This window comes from Mustela nigripes, chromosome 4, assembly GCF_022355385.1.
Source record: "Mustela nigripes isolate SB6536 chromosome 4, MUSNIG.SB6536, whole genome shotgun sequence".
In the NCBI taxonomy this organism is placed as follows: domain Eukaryota; kingdom Metazoa; phylum Chordata; class Mammalia; order Carnivora; family Mustelidae; genus Mustela; species Mustela nigripes.
In genome coordinates this window covers 141,748,952-141,768,426 of record NC_081560.1, presented here as the reverse complement: position 1 = coordinate 141,768,426, position 19,475 = coordinate 141,748,952, and the positions used below count along the sequence as shown (strand labels likewise).

Genomic DNA, 19,475 nt, shown 5'->3' with positions numbered 1-19,475 from the left:
AACCCAGTATTTCACAATGCTTTCTCTGAATCACTCATCCCAAACTTAGAACCAAACAACAATCGTCTATCTTTCCAAATTATAGGCTTTTTTGACAGGAATGAAAACTTTGGGATCATTTGCTCACTTTCCCATTTTACAAGTGAAGGAACTGAGGCCAGAGGGGGAGGTATTTGTTCAAGTTGATAAGCTCATAAGCTCGGAGTTGATGAGATTCTACTAAGATGAGAAAGTCTATCAGTCACTTTCCAATGCCTTACTGTCTCCACAATAAATAAATACTTAAATGAATATAGATTAGATAGATAGATAGATGATACATAATCCATGTTCTCTGGAATTTGAAAGCATTTCTGTTCCCTTCTGACCAAGAGCCCAGCACAGGGCTGAGTTTTTAGAAAAGTACACCACTAAATACCATTGACCAAAGAGTAGTTCTTTCTCAATGACAGGAAAATAGAGAGATATGTTTCCAATTAGTCAGGGAAAGAACTCAGCCACAAATGCCTTGCCATTTAGTGTTGCTAAGCTGGTGATTTCTCCCCAAAGCAGGGAACTGGTATAACTGTCATCATCCTTTCTGTTATTTGCATCCAAAGAAGTCACATGTGTCTCAGCAATGTGAAATATTCTCTTTCATGTGCTTGGGAATTATCATCTAGTGTCCGCTCCTTCCCCCAGATTGCACATCATTAAGTTCCCCTTCCATGAGGTAAACTCCTTGACACAAACTTTCATGCAACGTATTATGTTTTAAAAAGAGGAAAAATCATTAGAGAAGGGTTTAGCTTTCCTTCATTCTGCAGTCCTTTTTCTAAAGGAGCTCCTGACTGCTAGATAGCTTTCTCTGGGCACAAAAGACTCCTCTTCATTTCGGTTAACACACCTGATAAAGCTTCATTAAAATTCTTTCCTAAACAGAAAGCTCCAGCAACCGGATTCAAAATAAACGCATGCATATCTGAAAGGAAAGCTGACAAGGAGAAGTTACATGCACACCATTAAAAAGTCAGAAAAGCCCTGACTAAGAACAATCTTTCAATTCATTAATGCCAAGCCGTTCCTTGGGAGGGAGGCAGGACCGCACCACCAAAAGAAGCCAAGGCTGCGTAAGGGGCCAAGTTTACTGAGTCGACAGAGTTTTGAGGGAGTAACAATAAGGAAATATCGCAGTGAAGAGAAAGGAACGCCTGATTTTTTAGGGCGTTATTACTTTACTCAAAAAGTTTGGAAGGAAAGAAAAGTTGATATGGCAGTATGGTAGACTGTCACAGTAATGGTCTCCTATATCCATGACATCAGGTAGTTCTTTTTCATATGAACTCTGAGTTCAGCCACGCAACTTGCTTTGACAAGTAGCAAATAAGATGCACACCGAGATCTGAAGAGTGCCCAAACATTAGGGCTTGCCCTTTTGCTGCTCTTGGTTCTCTTGAACTGCCACATGAAACAGATGGGGACTAGCCTACTGCAGGATGAAAGGCCATGTGAAAAGAGGCCCCAGTCAACCCATCTATCCTAACACCCCACTGAAAGACCAGCCACAGCAGTTGAGACCACTCTGGATCCAGAGGACTATCCAAGTGAGCCCAGCCCAAGGGGCCCATCTGCACACTGGGAAATACATACTGATTTTGGGTGGTGATTTGTTACCCAGCAAAAGCTTATGGATACAGCAGTTCTGAATCTCTCAATGAGAACAAATCCACCAGTCGTAGGTGGATTACCATCTCATTTCCAAGACTTAAGAGGCCACTTCCCTGAAGAGATATTAGATACAAAGTCCACTAGCATCCTTGCAAATCATGAGAAATGCATCCAACAAATAAGAGATGTGGAGGGGTAGGTGCTGACTCCCCCTCAAAGAACACTTAGGATAGTTATGGCACGTGGCTACCATGGACTCAGACATACCAAGTTAGCCAATGGATTTGGACAGAGAGCAGCCTGGTTTGAGACTTAGCTCTGGTGTTTATAAGTCCTGTGACTTCTGACAACTCATTTCACCTCTACTTCTGTTTTGTGAATAATAAAGTGGGACCACTAAGAGTTACCACACAAAAGTCTTGTAAGAAATAAATGAAAAACACACACACAAATGTGATTTACACATAGAGTGCTACACAATATCACGTGTAATTTTTATGACAAAGTTGATTAGTAATAGGGCTGCTGCTACTGGCCTAAACTCTGAAAATGAGGTTTTAAAACACCACGGTGTTTCCATATGCCTATATACTCATGTGATCATCCTAACATAGTTCTCTCTTGTGTGAGGAACAAAAACTCATACATCATGATCAATGGATGTCATCAGAATCAGAGCTTTTGTGTCTATGAACCACATTATAAACTGGCAAAAAGAGTAGAAATGGAAAGCATTTGCTATTGTAAGAAACCCTACTGTGAATCATTTAGCAATTAGAATAATCACTTCCTAATGTATCTATCATTAGTTTCATTAAATACACACAAATTTACATGCATGCACTCCACATTTTAAAAAGCAGGATCTTACTTTACCTATCTTCACAAGGTATTTTTAATTGACCGGTGTGCTATACTGACCTTGTAAAATCAGAAAGAAAGAGGGATCAGTGTGTGTCTTGTGGACTCAAGCTATTTCAATGGAAAAATAAGTAGGGGAGGATTGATCCACAAACTTGGTCTCAGCAGAAACCCAGGTTGTGTGTTTCCTGGGCTCCTGGATTCTAACTGAATAATGGAGTCACTTCCCCAGTTTGTGGGAGAGAAACGGCTGACTAGACTGTCCTCTAGTCATTTTTCTTCTATCCTTACTGCCTTTTACTGTTGTCTGTGAAAGAACGTATCATAAGACAGCATTTATGATTGGCAGAAAGTGATATGTTTAGCTGTTTTAAGTTTGAAGTGATACTAATAATAGTCTCTGAATAGCAAATGCTTGCCATGTGCCTGTCATGGGTCTGAATACCTATGATTGTAAACCTCATAACTATTCCATGAGAAAGATGCTATTATCCCTAGTTTAAAGAAAAGGAGGTACAGAGAGATGAACTAAAATGCACAAGGCCACAATATCCTCCAATAACTGGGATTTTCTCTGGGCAGTCTGACTCCAGATTCTGTGCTCTTAATTAAAACACATAAGAAATCCAGGGCATTTCTCAAGAAGCACCATAATTTCCAAATATTCTCCTCTCTGAACGTGTCTGAGAAGCCCTGGATTAATGACCTGGTAAAACAAAACCATTATCATAGAACTTGATACAATGCTGTTTTCCTGAATCTCAAGAGCCAACACAAAATTTAATATTAGAACTATGCTAATGACTTTTTATGCATTTTCACACACACGCGTGCATACACACACACACATGCACACACACATACACACCACACACTCTACACCCTAGTCCGTTTACTGGATAACCTGCTTAGATTTATTTTATTTTGTCTGTGAGTAAAGATATTCCTCTTCCAATTCAATAAAAAAGCACAACAGAGCCGTAAATATAGAGATGAATGTAAGAATTCAACCGTTTGATTGCATTAATTCAAAGAACTGATTAAAGAGTCTTGATACAATTGTGGAAATCAGTTTGATTTATTAAGCTACATCATCCATGAAATCTACACAGAGTGGGGGAAAAAATTAAACCTGTCACTTTAAAGAAATACACTCTACAATAAAGGGAATGAGGAAAAGGAACTCCTAGGATAATTTATAAACATATGCATATCTGGAGAAACCAACTCACAACATTCCTCTAAGTTTGGGATTTGGGGAAGCTTCCCCCTCACTCCTACCTGCAGCTCTCAATTTACAAGAGGAATATTTCTTTGCAGCTGTTTCTCCTCAGCAAAGATCTGTAACTTATAAATACCTCCTGGCAATTAGCAGACCATTAGTTCTTGCATTATATCCTCACAGTACCTGGTTGGCTCTATCCTGCCACATGGCCAGGGCCAAGTGTGATAGCCAAAGTTTCTCAGCCTCAAACACTTGAACTCTGGTTCCAGGGACCAGAAGGAGCCCTTGCCCAAATAATGCCAATAGGAAACTTGCTATGAATCTTGTTCTCAAAGTGTGGTCCACTGGCCTTCTGCATCGTCATTATCTGGGAGCTTGTTAGAACAGCAGAGCTTCAGCCCTACTCCAGACCTCTTGAGTTAGAGCTTGACTTTCACAAAATCCCAGATGATTTCTACATATAGTATAGTTTCAGAACCCCAACTTAGGTTTTAGATGCCAACCAAAGCATTGCTCAGTGCTGGAAACAGTACTCCAATTGCAAGGTGGTAGGTGACTAGCAGGTTAAGATCCTGGGAGTCTTATAAATGACTGACAGCAGGCCTGGGAAAGTTTCACATGGAGAGGAGATGTCTTACTGAGTCACAAAGATTTAAGAGGGCTCACATAGCAGAAGATCAAGGTCTGTTCAATGAGGCATCAAGGAGAAGGACTGGGTAGTTTAGATCAGTTTCTCAATAGCAGAAATACTGACATTTGAACCAGACTTTTTTTTTTTTTTTTTTTTTTTTTTTGGGAAACTGTCCTATACATCATAGGATTTTAGCAGCATTTCGGGCTTCTGGCAGGGAGGTCAGTATCACCACCCACTGCAAATAATGAAAATCAATAAGGTCTCCAATAACCACCAACAATCCCCAGGGAGACAAAATCATGCCCAGTTGAAAACTACTGGTTTAGGAGACCAGGAGCACCTATGAATCAAGTCAGTGACTTGATGGCTAAAAATAAAATACAATAAAATAAAGAACAGCACTATCTTTAATTATCAGAATACTATAAGTGGAAATTCAGATGAATGGAAGCAATGTTTGAGCCCTATTCTGCTCTGATTATTCCTCCTTGTAATAAATACTATGTTTGGCTTTGGCCCCATACTTAAAAACAACAACAATAACAAACCTAGCTAAATTAACTATGTTGAAGGGTGCCTGGGTGGCTCAGTTGGTTAAGCATCTGCCTTCAGCTCATGTTCCCAGGTCCTGGGATCAAGTCCCATACTGGGCTCCCTGCTCAGTGGGGAGACTGCTTCCTCCTCTCCCTCTGCTGCTTCCCCTGCTTGTGCTCTTTTGCTTGCTCTCTCTTAAATAAGTAAAACCTTAAAAAAAATAAACTATGTTGATATGAAAGTGTCCAATATGGAGATACATCAGAGAACTGGGTCATAAGAGGAATAACTGAGAGAGCTGTTATGTTAAATCTGAAGATGAGAAAAATATACCAGATATCTTGCAATACATGAAGGACCATGTGAAAGACGAAGCATATCTATTCTGTATGGAGATAGAACTAGGGACATTAGAGTGGATGGAGGATTATGCCCACAGAGAGAGGATTACACTATAAGGTAATGAGTGCCACATCACCAGGAAGCATTATAAGACCTAGCTGGATAGTCACATGTCACAGAGGAGGCAGAATGTACCATGGCCTGGGCTAGAATATGAAAAGATGACCCATTCAGTCAGTCATTTAGGCATTCAACAGATATTTATTACATATCTGGTGTAATACAGTTACATGCATGTGATATAAAACAGAATTATAGGTTCTAAGATGTATTAGAATTAGTCTTGGCCTTTAAGGTGTTCAGATAGAAAGAGGGTGACTAGATCATCTACAGTGGCCAGGACACAGTGAGTGAGACAAGAGGGATACCGGACCCAGTATTCTACTCTGTTCCAGTCACTTGTTAAAACTTACTGAATTGGGCGCCTGGGTGGCTCAGTGGGTTAAGCCGCTGCCTTCGGCTCAGGTCATGATCTCAGGGTCCTGGGATCAAGGCCCGCATCAGGCTCTATGCTCAGCAGGGAGCCTGCTTCCTCCTCTTTCTCTGCCTCTCTGCCTGCTTGTGATCTCTCTCTGTCAAATAAATAAATAAAATCTTTAAAACTTACTGAATGACTTGTACCAGGTAAAGCAAATTAAGGAAGTAGTATGTGGAGATAGCTAGAGAAAAAGATTTGGACACTTGTTCTGACACTTAGCAGCTTTGGGACCACGAACAACTTTCAGGTGGGCAAGAAGACTTCTGGTTCAGACTTTAAAACTGAAAGATATTTCAGTTACACTATTAGGGGGGTCCCTGCCCTCTTAGAGCTTCTCATTATGTAATGAACAGTCCAGACCCTAAGAGTGTAGGGATTCAACGTTTGCTGAAGAAATGAAGTAGCAAGCACCCATCATGAAAAGAGGACTCCACGTGAAGCCTTCCCTCTATAGTGGATAACTATATCCTACCTCATGGAGACACTATAATCTTTCAATTCCTGTTAATTCATTTTTCTAGTTGGCAAAAAAGACAGAGCTGTGCAGTTACTTAAAAGGAAACAGCTACCACCAGAACATTTTTTTTGTAACTCACGCCTTGCCTCAGGCTAACCATGCCAAGGTCCTCTTAGCAACACTAATTATCATCACATGGACACAATTAACTATCATTTTCATGCAAATAATGGATCTAAACCAAATTCAAATGGTAGTTTGGTTTTTTATTTTTGTTTTTGTTTTTGTTTAAAAAAAAAAAAAAGCCATGGCACAATGCTGACAAGGAGACCAAAGTAAATGTCTCCATGTGTCTTTAATAATAACCTTAAAGGAAGACATATTTTATCCTAAAAGAAGTGGGTCAGTCATATGACCCTACTGAGCAAGTATTAAAACAGCTGTTCTATGCATAGAATAACATTCTTTTAATTTACTGTGTTTGCTTTTTAGACCCTATTTTGTTTTTCCATTTTGAAGAACTAAATGCCCCAGATGAATCAGTCAACAATATGTTGGCTGCTTTCACATTCAGCCTTCTGCTGTTTTATAATAGAGCCCTGATCTTATTTCAAGAAAAGAATGACAAACTTATAGCTGCAAATGCTAAATTTATGAGGTTCTTTGTGGCAGGCATTACTGAGAACAGGGCTGAGGAAATAGGTAAGACGTAGTGGAAAGAAGAAACCTCCATAAATACAAGGCTAAGCCTTAATTTTCATCTGAGCCTTGCAATCCAAGCACCAAAGCTCCACATACTTGAGTTTTTTAAAGATGTGTGGGGCAGCCAAAGGTGTTGAGTGCTAATTAGATGAACAAATGAATGGTCACCCTCAAAAGGTACATTATGCCTAGTCACAGCTCTTCTGAATGCCCTGGTTGCTGCTTAAATAGCTCTGTGACTTTAAATGGTACAAGGTCAAGAAAAGTTGTATTTTGTTGGAAGCTTCCCAACAGACCCTATGCTGCTCACCAAGGTCTGGAGCTGTGTCCTCTGTAAAAGTGACTAGTTAGGATGAGAGGAATGCAACCCTTATTATTTCACCAACATGATGTCAGATAATTAGTAGGAAGCACATTTTGTGCCTGATGAATTGACTGGTCCTCACCCCCCTCTTCACTGGCAGTTTATGGACAGGGTAGGTAGAACTTTTAAGAAAGCAAATTCTACTTGATGTACAATTAGGAAGCCTATTTAAAAGGATGTTTACCCAAAGAACATTCTAGAGAACACTAGTTTCACATGAAGACTTGTAAAAAAAAATTTTCCCCAACAAATAATTTTAGGAAGTGAGGCTATATTCCGTCATCCTCCTGAACATTCATATTGTACTTTAGCACGTTAAAGGCCTTAGGAAGCCCAACAGAAAGAAAGCCTGATTAACTTTCCTAAAACTTTTTGCGAAGGAGCTCCTTTTCCATATAACACCATCAGAGATCCAGAGTTTAATTATGTGAATGTTGAAGCACCTATTAGATGTTTTCTTCAGGTGTTTGACCCATTGCTGATCTGCAGGGACAGAATGACTTGGTAGTAATCACCACTTGTGAATAACTTAAGCTTTCAAGACACTAAGGTCTAATGCTTCTCAGATGCCTTATAAGGTAAGGAACTAAGTTTTATGGACTCAACATGAGACCTTGCACCTTTCAGAATCACTGTGTCCCTTTAGTATTGCCAAACTCTTGAACCAACATGTAAGGACATGGACATATGAGCCTATGTGAAAGTCAAGCTCATAATCTTATTCAGTGATAACCCCGCCTTCCTTGTAAATGATGCTCCAGCAATATTGTACACCTGTAATTTTCTGACATGCCACATTCTCTCAAGTCTCTTTACCTTGAAACAGGTTCTACCCTCTGTCTGAATGACCATCTTCATTTCTCTACTACCAAAATATCAAAAATGGTTGATGCAGTTTATAGCTCTCAAGCTAAACAACAGATTCAAAGATTATTCCTCTTTGAGAGACACTGTTTTCCCTAAAAGACACACTCAGAATTTTACCCCTCTTCCTTTTTTAAAAGATTTTATTTATTTAAGAGAGGTGGGGAAAGAGAGCACATGTGAGAGAGAATCCCAAGCTGACTCTATGTTGAGCATGGAGCCTGACAATGGGGCTTGATCCCATGACAGTGAGATCATGACCTGTGCCCAAATCAAAAACTGGCTGCTTAACCGACTGAGCCACCCAGGCACACCAGTTCCTCCTTCTTTAGGCCTCCTCTTATACATGCATTGTATCATGTCTCACTATGATTATCTATTTAGACCTCTAAATCCCTAGGGTAACATTTTTATTCACTTTTGAAGCCTAGTGCTTAGCTTAGTGCCTAGAATACTATAAATCTTAACACAATTTTGTTCAAAGATTATATATCCCTCTTAAGTTCCATGGTAAAATGTTCAGTCCGCTGCCACTGAAGATTGTGCAGCTACTGGAAGTACATAAAAATATGGTACATTCATCTTAGCTCTCTCTCATCCCATAAAAAAATGAAATTGGTATTATCTGGGATTAAAAACAGCAACAAAACAAAACTCAATATTCTGAAAGGGTCAAAGAATCTCATATTTAATTTCTGTGGAAATTATTGGTCACATGAAATCAAGTGATTTGTTGACCCCATAAGCTGCTGACCAAAATAAGTGCCTGTCCTGTCAACACAGAATCTCTCCCATCATGAACTTTTAAAACTACCTTAAAAGAGACTGACTGGAGCAGGGTAGCTAATTATTATTTAAAAATGACAACCAAAACCAAACTCCAATCCAAGACTTGCTTCTCTTTGTTAAGAACAGAACCAAAACAGTGATAGTTTAATGCAGTGTTATCCCTGGCAATGGCAAGTATGCATTTCTATCTAGGTTCACTGTTTCCTTTATCTCCCACTACACTGCTAGTAAGCCCTCCTCTGTAGGAACAGCTATGGAAACTCTGACATATGTACAACTTCAGGAAACACGCTCATATCTATAACTAAATATTTATGCAACTTAGGCCTAGTTTAGTGATGAACACTTTCCAAAACATTTTATAGGGCATACAGAGAAGCCACACATGTTTAAAAAGAGGAGGAGGGTACTTTAATAAAAGATCTTATAAAGTCTTTAATTTGCTCTTAGATATGCTACAGGCATCAAGGGTCATAAAGTTCATAAAGTGATCAGACATACATACACATAGATTTTAAGGCCTTAAATTTAACCCCACAAATACTGTGTTTGGGGCAATGCAAGCTTGAGCTCTATCTATTTAACTAAAACATGGGTTTGTAAATTAGGGAGGGGGCACCATTTCTTATTCCTAGCAGGAATGAGTATAAAGAATTCCAAGTCAGTCCTACTATTTTTAGAGACAGCTGGGAAAAATGCTTAAAATCTCCCTCCATAATAGAAGATCTTAACTCAATTTATGACAGCTTACATAAATACTGTTTTGTTGCTTCAATTATATCCAGCCAATGAAATTTTGACTATTACCAAGAAATAATAGTTTTCCAGACGTCACCTATTTGAATCAGCTCTAAGATTTTTCATAAGATACTCAGGAGGCCTTGCATTCAATAGCTACCATACCTTAAGATGACTGGTACTGAAATAGTTATGGCTTAAAGAGAGCAAAATAACTTAAACCCAAGGAATTCCACATACAGGCTGCCTATGGACTAGTGGCAGGCTGTTCAGAGAGCACTTTCTGTCAAATGGGAACAATTGCAGATTCTCCTATTGGCCATTGGTCTTATTATTTGTTAAATGAGGAAATTGGAACCTGAGGACAAACTGCAACATCACCTTGGAACTCATTTAAAAAAAAGAAAAGTGAGTGTCCTCAAGGTCTGTGGCATATCTAGGTTGACAGGCTTTCTGGGAGTGGTTCCTAGAAATCTGAATATTTACCACGCACCCTAGATGATTCTAAAAGGGTGCACGAGAACCCATGAATCGATGAAACAAGTAAGTGCTGTGTATCTCCCGGTTCTAATATTATGGGTATCGGTCATGGCTCTGACAAGAACATCAACCTATTTAAGTCCTGTGGGTTTTTCCTTTGCATAGGACTAGACAGTCCCCATGTTAACGTACTTTCACCAAAGGGCACACAGTATGAGAGAAACATTTTCAGTGCACAGGTTTATAATTCCAATATCTTGGCCAATTGGCTTCCAAGATGTTCTTGTGAGTTTTGAACTTGGTGCCACTTCAGGAGGAAGTCCTACAAACATGTGCTGCTCAGGGCTCATGTGGGAGACCGCTTGCTCTTGTTAGCCTTTTGACTGGGAAGTAAGCTGGATAAATACTTTATATATATAAAAAAAAAAAAAACAAACACAACTCTTGCCCTTTGAAAGGTAATCAAAAGAGTCATTATGGCTTTTCCTTAACTGGCCACTGGATTCCGTTCATGAGATTTAAGAACCCAAACTTAAATCGGTCTGTCACAAAACAGCTGCTTTCACTGCCTTCCTATAAGGGCCTTACAGGGTGGTTTCCACGCCTCAGAAATCTGACATTTAGAAGCAAACACCTGCCTTCCATCCACTCCCCAACTCACCAGCCACATTCCCCACATTAGCTCAAATACAACTCACTGAGTTCAGTTGATTTAATCTAAGGCGGTCACTGGAATCAACCTCTTATCAGGGGCTGAGGTGTTTGGGGAAAGGTTAGAAGGAATGAAGTGACAAAGGGTTCAGATATCCTACAGTTGGAGTTGAATAAATGGCCACTCATTTCAAAGCTTCAGATTTCAAAAGAAAACAGCTTAAGGCTAGAGAGGAAAATGGGGAGGGGACACCCAACACCATCCAGGATATATGTAGTCTGTCTGATTTATTTAAATAGAAAGAGACATAAGTGCATTTATAAGAATTGCTTTAGCTTTTGTATTTATCAGTCTCCTCCATCTTACCTCCATTACAGCTCTGACAGAATCATTAATTTCAGTCAATCAATCATTTAACAAAAACTTGCAGGTGACCTCAACATGCCATCTAAGCCACAGAGAACTAGTCACAACAGCAGTCTTCAAATTCCCTTGGAAAGGAAAATTAAGCCTGCTATGTGTGCTTGGGGCAACCTAAGCCGTAAATCTCTCTTTTCTGATCTCTTCATATAGATGAAAGAGCAAAGCCGCTCTGGGTTACATACAACAATTATGTGTTCACCAAACTCAGGGAATCAGCTTTCAGACAGCCCTAATCATTACCAATTAACCACGTCTGCTGACATCCTGGAAGAACTGCCCTCGTGCTGCTGAATACCCGGCCTTCCCTTCAGGCTGCCAGTCTCTTACATTACGGCATATGTGTTTTAGAAGGCCTATTAATGTTTGTTGACAATTCCAAATAGAGGTCACCTGTTGTCATGGTGCAAAATACCCTCTTTCCCTCTCTGAATGCCAGGCAGGGAGGGCAGCTTTGTTGGAAACACTTCAATGCATTTCTATCTTGCCACCAACATTCAGATCTGATGAAAAGAGATTTAGGGTCTCTCAACTCTTCAGTGGCAATCCCCACCTGCTACCGCACACCCATTGGGGGCTGAAAGGAGTCTCTCCCTTGGATAATAAACTTGACAGAGTGTGTTTAGGCCCTAGGCCTTCAGAGGAAGATGTCCAGTCACAGGCAGGCAAATTTTAACATGAAGATGTACCATCGTCGGAAATGTAAATGTGGAAAGAGAATTTCATTCCACTGGGAACGGAGTGGCCTTTTTCCACTTAAATGATCCTCATTTAGTCCCTAACCCCTCAGAACTGAGAACTTGCATTTAGGGATTCTGTCACCGATTTGCACAGAAATCCTCTTCTGTACTTCCAGCATGTTCTTGCTGGATTTGAAAATGGTGCCATTTCAGTAAGATACAAGTGAAGATTGGGGGAAAAAAAAAGTAAGTATTTACTTACATTCAGTCATGACTTAATTTAATTCCTCTAATTTGTGCCTAGGGAAGAAGAACATTATCCTGCAAAATGTCAAATATGAATTGTGAGCATTTGGACCTAGAATCTGTACCCTATTGAGCTGGTGAGAGTCTCGACAAGATTGTATCCTCTCCTTGAGGGTGAAGTTGCACTGTTAGAAGACAAAAGCCCCACCCACGGAGCTTGTTGGAGCTGGCTGCTAAGAAGGAATTTCATGCAGGGTTATTAGTTGTGATGAGTAGCTTGAGTTCACTTCACCTCTGGAATCCTAAAACCCAATGTGCTGCCTGTGATGTGAAATGCAGGCACCGTTCCTTTGCAACGGGTCAGACACCAGATTGGAAGCACTTACAAGGAGAGCCAACCGAATGAGCCCTACTGTACTCTTTCCCAGTTGTAAGTTACCTGAGAGCACCTTGTGCTCAAGGCCCTGGCTCCCACACTGTGTGCCAAGGCTACCCCAAATTACTGCAGCAAAGTCAGAGAAGCACTGTGGGATACTTAAATGAAAATGAGTTCAAATTAATATATATTTTAAATGAATTTTTAAATATTTTGAATTTTTGAGGAAAGCAAAGTGATACTCAACAGCTGTCAAACACTCTGTGAACTACTAGCTCAAGTTAGCTCTGAGTTTCGCTACTCATTCATGATGTATTCCTTTCGAATATCTCATATCTTTGTGAATTTTCGGCGGTCGCTGTCATAAAAGGCAAGTACTACATGAAAATCAGTGTGGAACAGAAGATGAGGGTAGCCATATCCAATCTGATTCCAAGATTTGAGGAGTTGGGCCATGCCCAACAGGTGCGTTTATCCTATTGGCAGTAATTGTGGTTATATAAGTATACATAAAAATGCTGAATTTTCTTTCAGGTATTTCTTTCTTTTTTTTTTTTTTTTTTTTTTCCAAATGGCGATTAAGTGTTAGGACATAAATAACTATTAACTAACTCAAATGTACCTAACTACTTAATAAATGGAACACCATGTGTGTGAGTGTGTGTGTGTGTGTGTGTGTGTGTGTGCATGTATGCACGTGCATGCATGTACATGCTTATAAATATCATGGAAGTTAATTGAGACAGAAAGGGCACTATGAATTGAGAAAGTTTGGTAACTCTCCTTCCCCTCTTGTGTTTGAACACCTTTGCTCTCTTTACTCTTTGTAACAAGCTTTAGTCACAGGATTCCGGCCTTGGAGCCTCAAGAAGCTCCCCATAAATACAGATAAAGCGTATTCCTCCATCCATTCAGGCTCCCTGGAGCAGCTTGAAGACAACTTGAAAATGAACACACACATCTACACATGGACCACAACTGAGCGCTAAGCCCTGCCCATTTTCTCAGTTGCATGCACACTTTGGAAGTGTTATTCCATCAGGTGAATGTGGGTCTCCAAACTTAGACATATTCCACCATCTGGGATGAAGTGGCCCCTGAAGAGGGAATCAGCCAAGTCCAGTCAAGCCATACGGAAATGGAGACCCATCACCTTGAGTGCTGCAATATTGCCACCATCACCACAGGAAGGGTTTAATAAAGATCCATTTCTCTGGTGGTGTTTTTCTCACCAACACCTCATTACCCCTGGATCCTGGCCAGTCCTCGACCTACTTTCTTTGAGTGGAGGACAGAAACAAATTACCAGGCTTTTCAAGAAACAAAACACACAGTAAATAAATTTTCTTAAACTACTAGAGTGCTATCATAACCCAAGCCAGGAGAGGAAGCAATCTAATTTCAATCTGTGATCAGAACCAAATACAAGAATCAATGCATCAGCCCCTCACCAGCAAAGTGAAGGGGTTTCCGGCTGACCTCTGAATCTCTGCCCAGGAAATGAAAGCAGGAGACTGGCAGATAACTTGATGGAAAAACCAGAGAGTGCAATAGAAAGCCAGACAGGTTGTAATAACACCTGAGAGTTACCCAGGGTCTCTGGCAGGGTCCTGCTTGCCGCCAAAAACTGCGGCTACCTCAATTGCCATTAACCACTTCTAATGCTGCAATGAATCACCCTAGGTGCCTGGAAACTAGGAAAATGACACCCTCATTTTCTTGCAAATGTAGATTGCAATCCCCAAGATGGAAATAAGGAAAATTGAATGTTCTCCACCAGGCTGCTAAAAATGAAGGGAGTTTCAAGACTTCAGTGATGATCCTTCCCAGGACAAAATGGTCTCCTGACCTCACCCCACAGTCACTCAGAGGACACAGAATTAAAATCTGCCTCCCATCAAGTCTCCCCGCATGGTCATGCCCCATTTTCCTTCATTATGCCTGATCCCATCCCAGCCGCCAGACCAAAATAACATTAATTGAGCCCAAGCACACACAACAAGGCACATTCCCAGAATTGCTTTATTTGACCTTAATAATTCCATGAGGTATGGGGATAATCCCCATTTTCCTGATGAGGAAACAGAAGCCCAGAATGGTTATGGAATGTGCTTGACGCTACACAGCTGGTTGACTTGCACAGTTAGAAATGAAACCCTCTCGGAGTCCAGTCCCTTTTCCTCCACTGCAAGAATGACTCTGGTCCCTGCCACGATGAAGAAAGGAGCAATGGACCCGGTGGGTTAGAAAGTGTCTTTAGGTGAATTTTATTTTATTTTACCTTTTTAAAAGATTTTATTTATTTATTTGACAGACAGAGATCACAAGCAGGCAGAGAAGCAGGCAGAGAGAGAGAAGAGGAAGCAGGCTCCCCACTGAGCAGAGAGCCCAATGTGGGGCTCAAACCCAGGACCCTGGAATCATGACCTGAGCCGAAGGCAGAGGCTTTAACCCTGGGTGCCACCCAGGTGCCCCATGAATTTTAAAAAGATATATCTGACAGGACTCATTTGATATTCGGGAAAATTTTCTTGATATATTAGGATACAATGATTTTGTTAGAACAAGACACTGCCACATGCCTGGGGATCCTCATTTTAAATGGACAAATCTCTGTGATATAGACAGTGTCCTTTTAGATGTGGCACCATCATGCACAGCCCATTCTGCCCTACCTTCCCTCATGACTTTGGACGGACCAGGCTTAAGAGAAGAGACTTTATGTCTAATCATCCTGGGAGAGGCTGAAGAATAGGGAATGTGCAGAGTCTCGAGCATGATTGGTAATTGCTAAATAAGCAGTGAATCCAATGGAACCCAAATCCCTAACTTCAAGGAATTAAAACCAATATATAAGCAGTAAAAATGCTTTTAAAGAATGATTATAAAGGCCAAACGGCAGTCAACAAGACATACACTCCATTAAGTGAGCTGAAACTCAATTAATAGAGTAAAGATCAAATCACAAAACCAAGGAAGACAGCATCCTCAACGAGTGGCTAGACAGAGGCTAGGAAACAAGGGCCACGATAGCAGGGACCAAGTCTGTCTGATTCACTGCTCTGTCCTCATTCGACATGTTACTCACGCAGCCCCAAAGGGAAAGACAACTCTTGACAGAAGAACAGAAGTATACGTCAGTTCTGGCTTAATGTTACTCCTCTGCCTTTTCCCAACACACTGTGTTGCCCTTGGGGCAGGGGCTAATCTGCCAGCTTCTTGAGGCTCCAAGGCTAAACAGAGAACTTTTGCCTTTCAGGACCCCTATCTGGCACATTGCTCTGAGTGGCACATTCAGGAAATAAATAAAAAATAAACAAACTGTCTGAGATTCCGTGATTAACATTCCACACCTCAGGCTAAATGGTAGTGCCATCTTATCAGGCTCAGTTTGGAATGCGTAAATGGAAAAAAAAAAAATCCCACCAGCTAATAGCTGTATTAAGAAGTTCCATTTAATCAAATGTTGCATTATCTGGAGTTATTTTTAACAGATGCACATTGGATTAATAAAAACTACACAAAACTTGAGATTAAACGAGAGGTTTTTCTAAATTGACAGTAAGGCCCACTTTAATACAAAGTCATATTAAACAGAAGCCTTTGATATTAGTGAAACCCATAAAGATCCCAATTTTCTGGCAGTCTAACAGGAACAAGCCATACTTTATTGTTGAATTCTTTTTTTTTTAATGTACTTTGAGCAAATTGTGTACTTAGAAAATTAATTGGAAACATAGCTTTGGTTCTTACCAGACCCACTTCAAAACATCTGAAGGATGCCTGGATAACAATGTGCCTGTCATCTAGCCTGAGTCCCCAACAGAAGGACAAAAGGACACTGAGACTTTCACATATTCCTAGCAGAAATACCCTAAGAACTGACAGGTATTCACTATGGTTCATAGCAAGCAGGGGAAGATGAGGGAAAATGTTTTCTTACAGACCAGGGAGAACTCTTCATACTCGTAACAATAGTAACTGTGTAAGGCATTGCAATATAGGAAATATTTTCAAAGAACCATTTTGTCTGGTCCATACATTCTCTTTGAGTGACACACAAAGTACTAATGACTCACATTTTTAGGCACAAATTTCAGTGGCTTCCCCAACATCTCCCCTATTTCAGTCCTAACCCTAGTGGGAAGTTTAGCCATGAAGCCTTGTGCATTTCAGTAGGAAACCCAAGAGCAGGCTGCTATTTGGATACATAGGACAGGCTGCAAACATCCCCACTTGCTAACACTCATCACTGACCATTGTCTATTTTGTGTGTGCCTAAGAGTCACATTAAAATCAGAAAGGCTATTTTTTGAATATACCAGATATATAAAGCCAATTTCTTAAAGAAGGCTATTTAATCCATTATCTTACCATGACTGTGTTACACTTACACAAAAGTTCCTTTCTAATCTCCTAAGAGAGCATTTAACACATTGCCATTTTACTACTGCCAAGCCCTGAAAAGTTTTGATTCAGCATTTGCAGCCCATGTCTTATGACAACTTGCCAACATGTAGATTAGATCCAATAATTAACGGGATTCAGAAAGTGCACATCATTCAATTTCGGCCAATTAAGTGAGCACCATCCATCATTAACGCTTTCTTGTTTGGGTCATTAGTACACATACTGGGAGCTGAAAAGGAGGTACCCAGTGGGAATGTTAAAGTGGGGGGGGGGAGATAAATTCAAATCTTGAGAGCTGCAATGCATTTACTTGAGAACTGACCATTGAAGCATATTTAGGAGTAGAACAGTGTGAGCTCCAGACCCAGACCCACCCTCCAGCATCTCTACTCTTCTTCCACAGCTCCTCACAGAAGCTAACTATTTCTGCCCCATTTCTAAATATTTCTTGCATTTTCTAATTTCTGCAAAAGCAACAGGACAAGACGGGAGATGACATTTGTTCTCACAAAACAGTTGCTGTGTCTGATACAGTCTCTCCTCCTTTGTTGAGTGGAATTGGTCACCTCTCACCACACCTTCTATTAATGGGACCAAGGAAGCGAGACCTATCACTTCAGTCGAAAGGACAGTTGACTCAATAGTTTAGAATGCAGTTTGATTCTTTATTCAAATAAAAAATTCACAAATGCAGCATATTTAGATTCTCTTTTGAACCCATGTGGATCTTTGTCCATTTACGACCACTATGGTCATTTATAAATATATGACCTATCTCACTCTTCTGAGCAATGGCTTGAGTCCTGTGTGTGGCTTATTTTAGTTTTCTGTATTTAAAGAATGATGTTTCTCTTTGAAATCTAGGGAGGGCTTCTCCTCTCAAAAGGTGGGTCAAAGTGCCTTGGGTTAATCTTGCCAGTCAACTAGTGTAAATGTCTAGGCCTCTCCACTTCTGATAATTATTGTAAATATCTCATTAACCACACTGCAATCCATTCAAAATAGTATTATTATTTTTGATGAGGGAGTCATGGAAAAAAGTCTGGATAATGCCAGCCTGTCGTGGCCTTTGCTTGTTGGGAGCAAATTGCTATCACAATAACAATTTCTGTATTTTCAAAGAATTAATGTCATTTGAGCTGATGCAAATGTAAAGCACATGACTAGAATGATGGCAAATTTGTTTTTTTGTAAAGAAAGCTAAGGGGACTTCTACCTAAATTGAAAGCATCCGTAAGAAAAATGAGAAAGGATTCCTGCCCAGAGACAGGCAGACTGTCCTCTTTTGGGTCCATGCTGTACTCTGATTCCTTTAAATCTACCCAGAATTTAGTACATGGGTTCTAATGTCTGGCTAGGAGGAAGGTGCACCAGTTGATCTAGTTCGTAATCAGTTTGTACTTCTCTCAATTTCAACTTTGACTAAGCTTGATGCTAATCATCATTTTCTTCTGGGACCACCACCACATCCTACCTCCTTCTCTTCCAGTCTCTTCTTACCCAGTCTTCACCCTTGAGATTGTGTGAGGCGCACTCTTTACTTTGCCTTCCTTCCATAGTTCCTTGCTGTTTTAATTAAAACAAGAGCCCACATGGCTCTCTTAGAGAGATTGGTCCTTTTCTTTCCTGGCACATCAGCCATTTTCCCAGTACCCCATCTACAGTGTGCCAGATTAATACTATAAAATCTTGCAGAGATAAAAGACCCTGAAACCAGGATTTTCCATGAGACAAGACAGGTTACAATATAAATAATATGTTTTTCTGCTTCTTTATGTTGGTCACCAGCAATGACAGCCCAGCTACAGTTCATTTGTTGGTGTTTACTGGATGTCTATTGGATGCTAAGCACTTAACATATAGTGTTTTATTTACTTCTCAGAACAAGTCTGAGGAGGGTACTGATAGACTCACTTTGTAGATGAGAAAATGGGCTTTGAGAGGTTGTCTTCCACATTCTACCAGGGGGCATAAAAAGTGCTGTGTAGAAAGCTGATGTTTCATTTCTGCCATCTTCTAAGATGCAGCCCCATGCACTAAAAGTGACAAAGGGCTTTCAAGTCCCAAGCAGAAAGCTAATCTAATATCATGATTCTCAATTTCTCAGCAACTGGTACCCTACCTTAGTCCCAAAGATCTCTAACAAATAAGAACCTGGTAGGCTTTCAGTTAAGATGACTTCATCTGTTTCTACAAATTCCCATTCCTCTGTTGTTCAAACATGGTAGGCACTCAATAAATAGTTCTGATTTATTGACTATTTCCATTTGCAGTAAGATTAGAAGGAGTTCCTTATCTCTTTCTTCTAGACTGATCCCAGGTCCTGGATCCTGGTACTTGTGAGCACAGACTCTCCTTTCATCCCCAACATAAACACTCTTGGAGGACAGGCATTTCATAGCTTCTCCAAATAAGTTTAGTCTTCCAGTTCAGATTTACCAGCCAACAAGTGACACCCAAGTTGGGGGAGGGGCAAAAATGTGTCAATGTTTTCCCATTCTCAGGAGCAACTCAGA

The 19,475-nt window shown here is 40.3% G+C and overlaps 1 protein-coding gene across 1 annotated transcript in view; it reads right to left on the bottom strand.

The window, feature by feature from the left end:
- The window catches only part of LRMDA (leucine rich melanocyte differentiation associated), a 1,051,049-nt gene that overhangs the window by 317,606 nt on the left and 713,968 nt on the right, over nucleotides 1–19,475 (bottom strand). The gene's annotated exons all lie outside the window — the stretch shown is intronic.